The sequence below is a fragment of the Macaca mulatta genome, chromosome 5 (genome assembly GCF_049350105.2).
Source record: "Macaca mulatta isolate MMU2019108-1 chromosome 5, T2T-MMU8v2.0, whole genome shotgun sequence".
NCBI classification, from domain to species: Eukaryota; Metazoa; Chordata; class Mammalia; order Primates; family Cercopithecidae; genus Macaca; species Macaca mulatta.
This window is the reverse complement of record NC_133410.1, coordinates 60,080,590-60,088,210: the sequence shown is the minus strand read 5'-3', so window position 1 is coordinate 60,088,210 and position 7,621 is coordinate 60,080,590.

Here is a 7,621-nt window from a genome sequence, read left to right as displayed (position 1 = left end):
ATTAGTGACATTAGGACATCTGTTGCATAATAAGACTATTGGTAAATATTGGGCAAGAGAGTTATTACAAGATCCCATTATCCAAATACATCATGAATTCAAAAAGAATTCTGAAAAAGAGCATGTAAATGTCTATTGATTATAAAACTCTTAATTGTCTATTTAAGGCCAGTTATAAAACCAGTAGCTTTGACCTCCATATGAATCAAGATGAATTTGTTTGCTTGTTACAAAATTAGTGTTTTATAATTAAGATGATATCAACAGGTACTAATAGATGAAGAGGAAAAGGAAAACACCACCTTTACTCAGTGTAGTTTCTCATGCCTTTAAATAAGTGTTTTGGGAGATGTATCAGAAGTCCCTGATAGGTTTCAACACAAAATGAAGAAGGTGATCTATGGTGAGACCCACCTAGATGGGTAACTGTAGCAGCAGGTATTGGCAATGACAGCAGCTATAACTTGTTTTAGCAGCAGCTGCTGCAGCAGCTATAATAAAAGCATCCACTGCCCAGTGTTGCACGTTGAGTGTCAGCAATGCAAGCCATGGTGTCTGTGACCTGTGGGAAAAGCTTATGTTACCTTCACCAGTCTGATTCTGCTGCATGAATTTGGACATTGTTCTCAATGTGCATCCTCTGAGACTTGTTCTCTGGCCCTCCTAAAAATTCTGTGAGCTTCTGAGTGTCTTTTAAAAATACATTTCTTTTATGTTTAAATTGTCATTTGTTATTTTTAACTGATTATATCATTGTCTTTAGCAAGCTGTTAGGGTCAAAGAACGTGCATGAAGTCTCTTTCAATGTCTCCCTGGAGAAATCCAGTTCTGTGAGGTTTCTATGCACAAGGTGCTCCTCAGGAGGGAGTGAGCAGCAAAGCAACCAAAAGTTATTCCTGACATCCCACTGATATGCAGCAGTTTCTCTGCGAAGCAAAGTTACAGAGCGAAAAGATTATGGGCCTTGAAACCAAAAACTACCATTTACAGTATCTATAACAAGTTGATTAATCTCACTGGGACTTTTATTCCTCATATGTATATACAAGTAATAGCACTTATTTTGCAGGGCTGTTATAAGATTGAGGGAAAATTGATATGAAGGACTGAGCCAGGTGCTGTAGAAGATGAAAAATGAGTTGGGTAATGCAGGAAGAAGAAAATGACTTGAACATGAGGAAAAACACCGTGAGACTGATAATCACTAAATATTGGGGTCCTCAATGCACCATTTGAGGCCATGATGTGAGCTCTCTCTCTAGGTGGAATCCATAAGTCATTCCTTATGTGATGTCTCTCACACACATAGCTTCAGCACAAACTTCTTCCCTGAGTTCTAGAATCATAAACAACTTGTTCCATGATATTTTCACTTGGATATTTCAGAGGTATTTAAAATTTTAAATGTCTAAAAGAGGATTTTTTTTTATTCCACTGCTATGTAAACATGTATTTCCCCATTCTTTCACATCTCAATCAATGGCATCCCCATACAGAGTTGTTTCCGTCAAACAACAAGGAAACATTCTTGAATCTTCCATTGACAGTATCCAAACCCATCAATATGTCCTGGAGGTTGTAACTGTGAAATATATAGAGACTCTTTCATCATCTCTGTGTCACAATAGATATCATCCTAACCCAATCCATCATAATTTTTCATCCAGATTAAAGGTTGACAAACTTTCCGTAAAGGACCAGAAAGTAATTTTGTTGTTGTTATTTTGCAGGATATACAGTTTCTGTCACAATTATTCAACATCGTCATTACAGTGTGAAAGTAGCCATATGTAAAACGTGTGCAAATCATTGCAGCTGTGTTTTACTAAAGCTTTATTTACAAAGACATAGGGCAGACCAGACTTGGCCCATTCTGATAGTTTGCTTAGCCTTCACCAAGGTTGTTGGAGTTGCCCTCTAACTTGAGTTTCTTTTTCTTTCTTTTTCTTTCTTGAGAAGGAGTCTTGCTCTGTCACCCAGGTTGGAGTGCCGTGGTACTATCTCAGCTCACTGTAACCTCCGCCTCCTGGGTTCAAGCAATTCTCCCGTCTCAGCCTCCTGAGTAGCTGGAATTATAGGCACATGCCACCATGCCCGGCTAATTTTTATATTTTTAGTAGAGACGGAGTTTTACCATGTTGACCAGGCTGGTCTTAAACTCCTGACCTCAGGTGATCAGCCCACCTTGGCTTCCTCAAGTGCTGGGATTACAGGCATGAGCCAACATGCCCAGCCTAACGTGAGTTTCTTAATCCAAAGCTGACACTACTACATTTCCACACAGAAGTCAGATTTAAAAAACAAAACAAAACAAAACAAAACAGATCATACCTTCTTGTAACAAAACATCCTTGAATTGCTTTCTACTGCAAATAAAATAAGTTATAAACTCTGCATCTTGGCCTAGAAATTTCTGCATGACCATGTTCCTGCTGACCTCTGTGATCTCACTCATGTCATTCTCCCTCTTTCTAAGTTCCAGCCATCAACTGCTACTCTTAGTTATGAAAACATAGCACACTTGTCCTTCTTCTGACTTTTGTCCTGCTGTGTGTTCTGCCTGGAACCCTCATTTCTATGCTTACTGCAGGTGTGTGTCATTTCTATTCTTCCGGTCTCAGCTTAAAATTTCACCTTCTTAGTGACCATTGTTCTAAGGTAAGCATTCCCAGCCCATGATCCTTTTTGATCAAGTGGTGAAGTTACTGTGACTCATAGCATCTACCATAGTCTCTATATTGTTTCTTTGCCTGTTTTATTTTTACCTCTCCCACTAAAAAATGAGGAGAGTTCCATGAGGACAAGATCCTGTACTGCTCTGTTCTTCATGTATCTTGAGCACTTAGCACAATGAAGGTTCTCAGTAAATAGAAATTGGGTATTTGAATGAATAAAATGAAAATAGAGAAAGCTAGGTGCAAATGAAGAGTCGCTCTACAAGGAAGGGAGAAATGAATCGAGAAAGTTTCTACCAGACAACGATAAAGAGAGACATAGAGAAGCAGAAGAAGAGGGAGAAAGGAGAGGGAGGGAAGGAGGGGGAGGAGGGGGGAGAGAGAGAGAGAGAGAGAGAGAGAGAGAGAGAGAGAGAAATTGAAAAGACTAGACCAGGGAAGGTTCAGATTTGTGCTGAAGGGAACAGAAGAACTGACCAAGACAAAATAAAATAAAATACTTTATGTGGCATTGAATCAGCAGAAAGAAATTGGGAGGCATGAGGTGCTGTGATCTGGATGACTCTATGACTTCTTAAAAATTTGCTTGACACATGTATTAATCCATTTTCACACTGCTATAAAGAATTGCCCCAAATTGGGTAATTTATAAAGAAAAGAAGTCTAATTAATTCACAGTTCTCTATGGCTAGAAGCCCTCAGGAAACTTAAAATTGTGGCAGAAGGCAAAGGGGAAGCAAGGCACATCTTACATAGCAGTAGTGGGGAGAGAGAAACAGAGAGAGAAGTGCCACACTTAAAATCATCAGCTCGGCCGGGCGCGGTGGCTCAAGCCTGTAATCCCAGCACTTTGGGAGGCCGAGACGGGCGGATCACGAGGTCAGGAGATCGAGACCATCCTGGCTAACACAGTGAAACCCCGTCTCTACTAAAAAATACATAAAAAACTAGCCGGGCGTGGTGTCGGGCGCCTGTAGTCCCAGATGCGCGGGAGGCTGAGGCAGGAGAATGGCGTAAACCCAGGAGGCGGAGCTTGCAGTGAGCTGAGATCCGGCCACTGCACTCCAGCCTGGGCGACAGAGCTAGACTCCGTCTCAAAAAAAAAAAAAAAAAAAAAATCATCAGCTCTTGCGAGAACTTGCTCACTATCACAAGAACAGCATGGGGGAAACCACCCCCACCCCAGGAACCCTCCTAACCCCATTATTCAATCACCTCCCACCAGGTCCCTCCCTCCACATGTGGAGATTACTATTCAAGATAAGATTTGGGTGGGGACACAGGGACAAACCATAACAACAGATATGGTATACCTTATTATTACTATCATTATTATTATTATATTATAGACTTATGAAGCACTGCAGAAGTATATTCTGAAGGCTTGATGAGAAAAACAGGCCAGAAAGAACATTCTAAGCATTTGTCAGATAGACTTCTTTAATGCTTTAAAGAAATGCTTTGCAAACATTAGTGTGCAAAAGAAAAATCTCCTAGAGAACTTGTTAAAATACAGATTCCTAACAACCTCACTCTCTCATCCTAATTTGGTAGTGGTCCTGAGACAGCACCCAGGAATTATTTTTTCACTGAGATTACACTCACATGCTGCAAAATTCACCCTTTTAAAGTGTTCTCTTTAGTGTTTAAAGAAAAATGTTCACAAAGTTGTGTAATCATCACTATTATCTAATTCCAGAATATTATAAGCATCCCCCAAACCCATACCCATTAGCAGTCACTTCCCATTCCTCCGTTGCCAAACCCCTGGCAACCACTAGTTTTTCTGTCCTATTGATTTGCCTATTCTGAACATTTTATATAAGTGGAATCATCCAAAACATAACTTTTTGTATCTAGCTTCTTTTACTTTGCATAATGTTTTCTTTGTGCTTAATGAAATTAGCATAAGTCTCATCCATGTTGTAACATAAATCAGTACTTTTATGCGGATAATATTCCATTGTAATAATATAAAGAACTCTTATACCACATTCTGCTTATCCATTTATCAATTGTGGACATTTGGTTATTCCTACTTTTTGGCTATTACAAATAATGTTGCTATGAGTTTTCATAAATTGGTTTTTGTATTGACATATATTTTCAATTCTCTTTGTTGTATTTCTAAAAGTGAGATTGCTGGGTCATATAGAAGCTCTATGTTTAACATTTTAAGCAATTGTTAACTGTTTCCCAAAACTGCTGCATTATTTACATTTCCACCAGAAATGTATGAGGGTTCTAATTTTTCCACATCCTTGAAACACTTTATATTATCTCGTTTTGGTTTTGATTTGTATTTCCTTAAGCACAATGAAGAATTCATTAGTTAATATTGATGTTGAACATTTTTTCACATACTTCTTGATCATCTGTATATTTTCTTTGAAGAGATGTATATTTTAATACTTTTCCCAATTTTAATAGGGTTATTTGTCTTTGTGTTACTGCACTGTAAGAGTTCTTTATACATTCTGGATACTAGGTGCTTACCATGTATATAATTTGAAAATATTATCTCCCATTTCATGGGCTGTCTTTTCACTTTCTTGTTAATGTCCTTTGATACAGAACTTTTTAAAATTTTAATGAAGTCCATTTTGTTTTGTATTTGGTTGTTGGTGTCATATCTAAGAAATAATTACCCAATGCAAGATCATAAAGATCAAAGCCTATCTTTTTCCCTAAGAGTTTTATAGTTTTAGCACTTACATTTAGGTTGCTGATGTATTTTGAGTCCAATTTTGTGTATGGTGTGAAGTAGTGGTCCAACTTCACTCTTTTGTATATTGATATATTATTGTCAAGCATTGTTTATTTAAAAGACTGTTCTTTCTCCCATTTATTTATCTTGGCACCCTTGTTGAACACCAACTGATCAAAAATTTATGGTTTTATTTCTGGACTCTCAATTCTCTTGCATTGGTATATATTGTCTACCATATGTCAATACTACACAGCCTTGATTGTTATAGCTATGTAGTAATTTTGAAATTGAGAAGTATGAGTCTTTTAAATTACTCCTTTTAAAGATTGTTTTAGCTACTCTGAGTCTCTTATTTCAGAATTTGCTTTTCAATTAGACAGAGTCGTTTTAACTTCTCATACTTCGTAGGCAAGGTACAAGGAGGCATGTGATTTAAGCTTTTGGTACCTACTTGATTAAAGATCCTGGGTTGACATTGGTTGATTCTACAGATTTTTTTAGTTTACATCCTAGTATCAATTTTGAGACTTCGAAAATTTCTTATGTCAGGATAAGAAGAATGAGAGTTAATAGATTTTAAAAAATGTAACATTTCATGTTTCAAAATGCCAGAATTTCTTGTGCTGAGGAAAGTAACCACATATGTAATCTGAGAGAACATGTCCCCAGCACTCTGAAAGTATGAACTAATGACTTCCTCTCTTACCTGTGCCTTTACCAGAGTCTAGCAAAAGACAGTTGGAGGAACAGGGAGTTGGCAGTTATACTAACAGTAACTTCATACTGTACTATAAATCATATGATAGCAAAAAGCACGCAGAACTTTTTCATTAAAGAATGTTCTTACAGAAACTCACAGTGAAAGAATCTGAACCATAACAGACGATAGGAGAGAGCAATAGAAAAGCACTTCGGAAGGGGAAAAACTGAGTTATTCCAGGAAAAAAAAAACAAAACAAAACAAAAAAAAACCAAAATCTTATACAGATAAACCAGAATTAATTTTGCCCCAGAAAACTAATGTGAGTCCAGGTTAGATTGACTGATTGATTAATTGATTGGCCCAAAATGGCAGAAGACATCAAATGCAAATGTGAGACTGCCAATTGAATATAAAACAAAAAATGATTTAACTAAACTTTGTGAAACACATTGTCAATACTGGAATCAAAGTTGATGGATTGTTGGACTCAGCTATTGTAATTTTGGGACAGGCTTACATAACAGGATCATATTTTGAAACACTAACTAATGTGTTTTCCTCCTGCTTACCCACAGCAGCAGAGTCAGCATATTCTATCAACTTGTTACTCCTACAGTGCCACATAGCACCTAACCTAAAACTAGCAAATAATCCACTTCCATTCAAAGGAGCACTAAAATTATAATGCTTTCTTGTTGCCACCATTGAATATCTACCCTTAGCAGCATTCAGCATGTCACCCATTGAGGATGAAGAAGTAATCATAACTGTCTATTTCTTTAAATCTTGCTCAACTTTTTTTTCCAAAATATGACACATGGGCAATCCGTTTTTCAAGGCCCTACTTATTTACAGGAATATCGCAGATATATTGTGGATTTGGTTCCAGACCACTGCAAGAAAATGAATATCAAAATAAAATGAGTCACAACATTTTTTAGTTTCCCTGTGCATATAAACGTTTTGTTTACATAATAATGTAGTCTATTAAGTGTGCCATGGTATTATGTCTAAAAAATATGAATACCTTAACTTTAACATACTTTATTGCTAAAAATTGCTAACAATTATTTGAGCCTTCACCAAGTCATAATATTTTTGCTCGCAGAGCGTCGTGCGTCAATGTTGATGGCTGCTGACTGATCAGGGAGGTGGCTGCTGATGGTTAAGGTGACTGTGGCAATGTCTTTAAAGAAGTCAGCAATGAGATTTGTGGCACTGATCAACTCTTCTTTTCACAAAAGATTCCTCTATAGCATGTGATGCTGTTGGGCAGCATTTTATCCACAGTAGAACCTCTTCCTAAACTGGAGTCAATCCTCTGAATTCCTGATGTTGCTTTATTAACAAAATTTATGATGTAATACTCTATATCCTTTGTTATCATTTCAACAATCATCACAGCATTTTCACCAGGAGTAGATTCCATTTCAAGAAACCACTTTCTTTGTTCATCCATAAGAAGTAATTCCTCATTTGTTCAAGTTTTATGATGAGATTGTAGCATTCAGCCACATCTTTAGGCTTCACTTC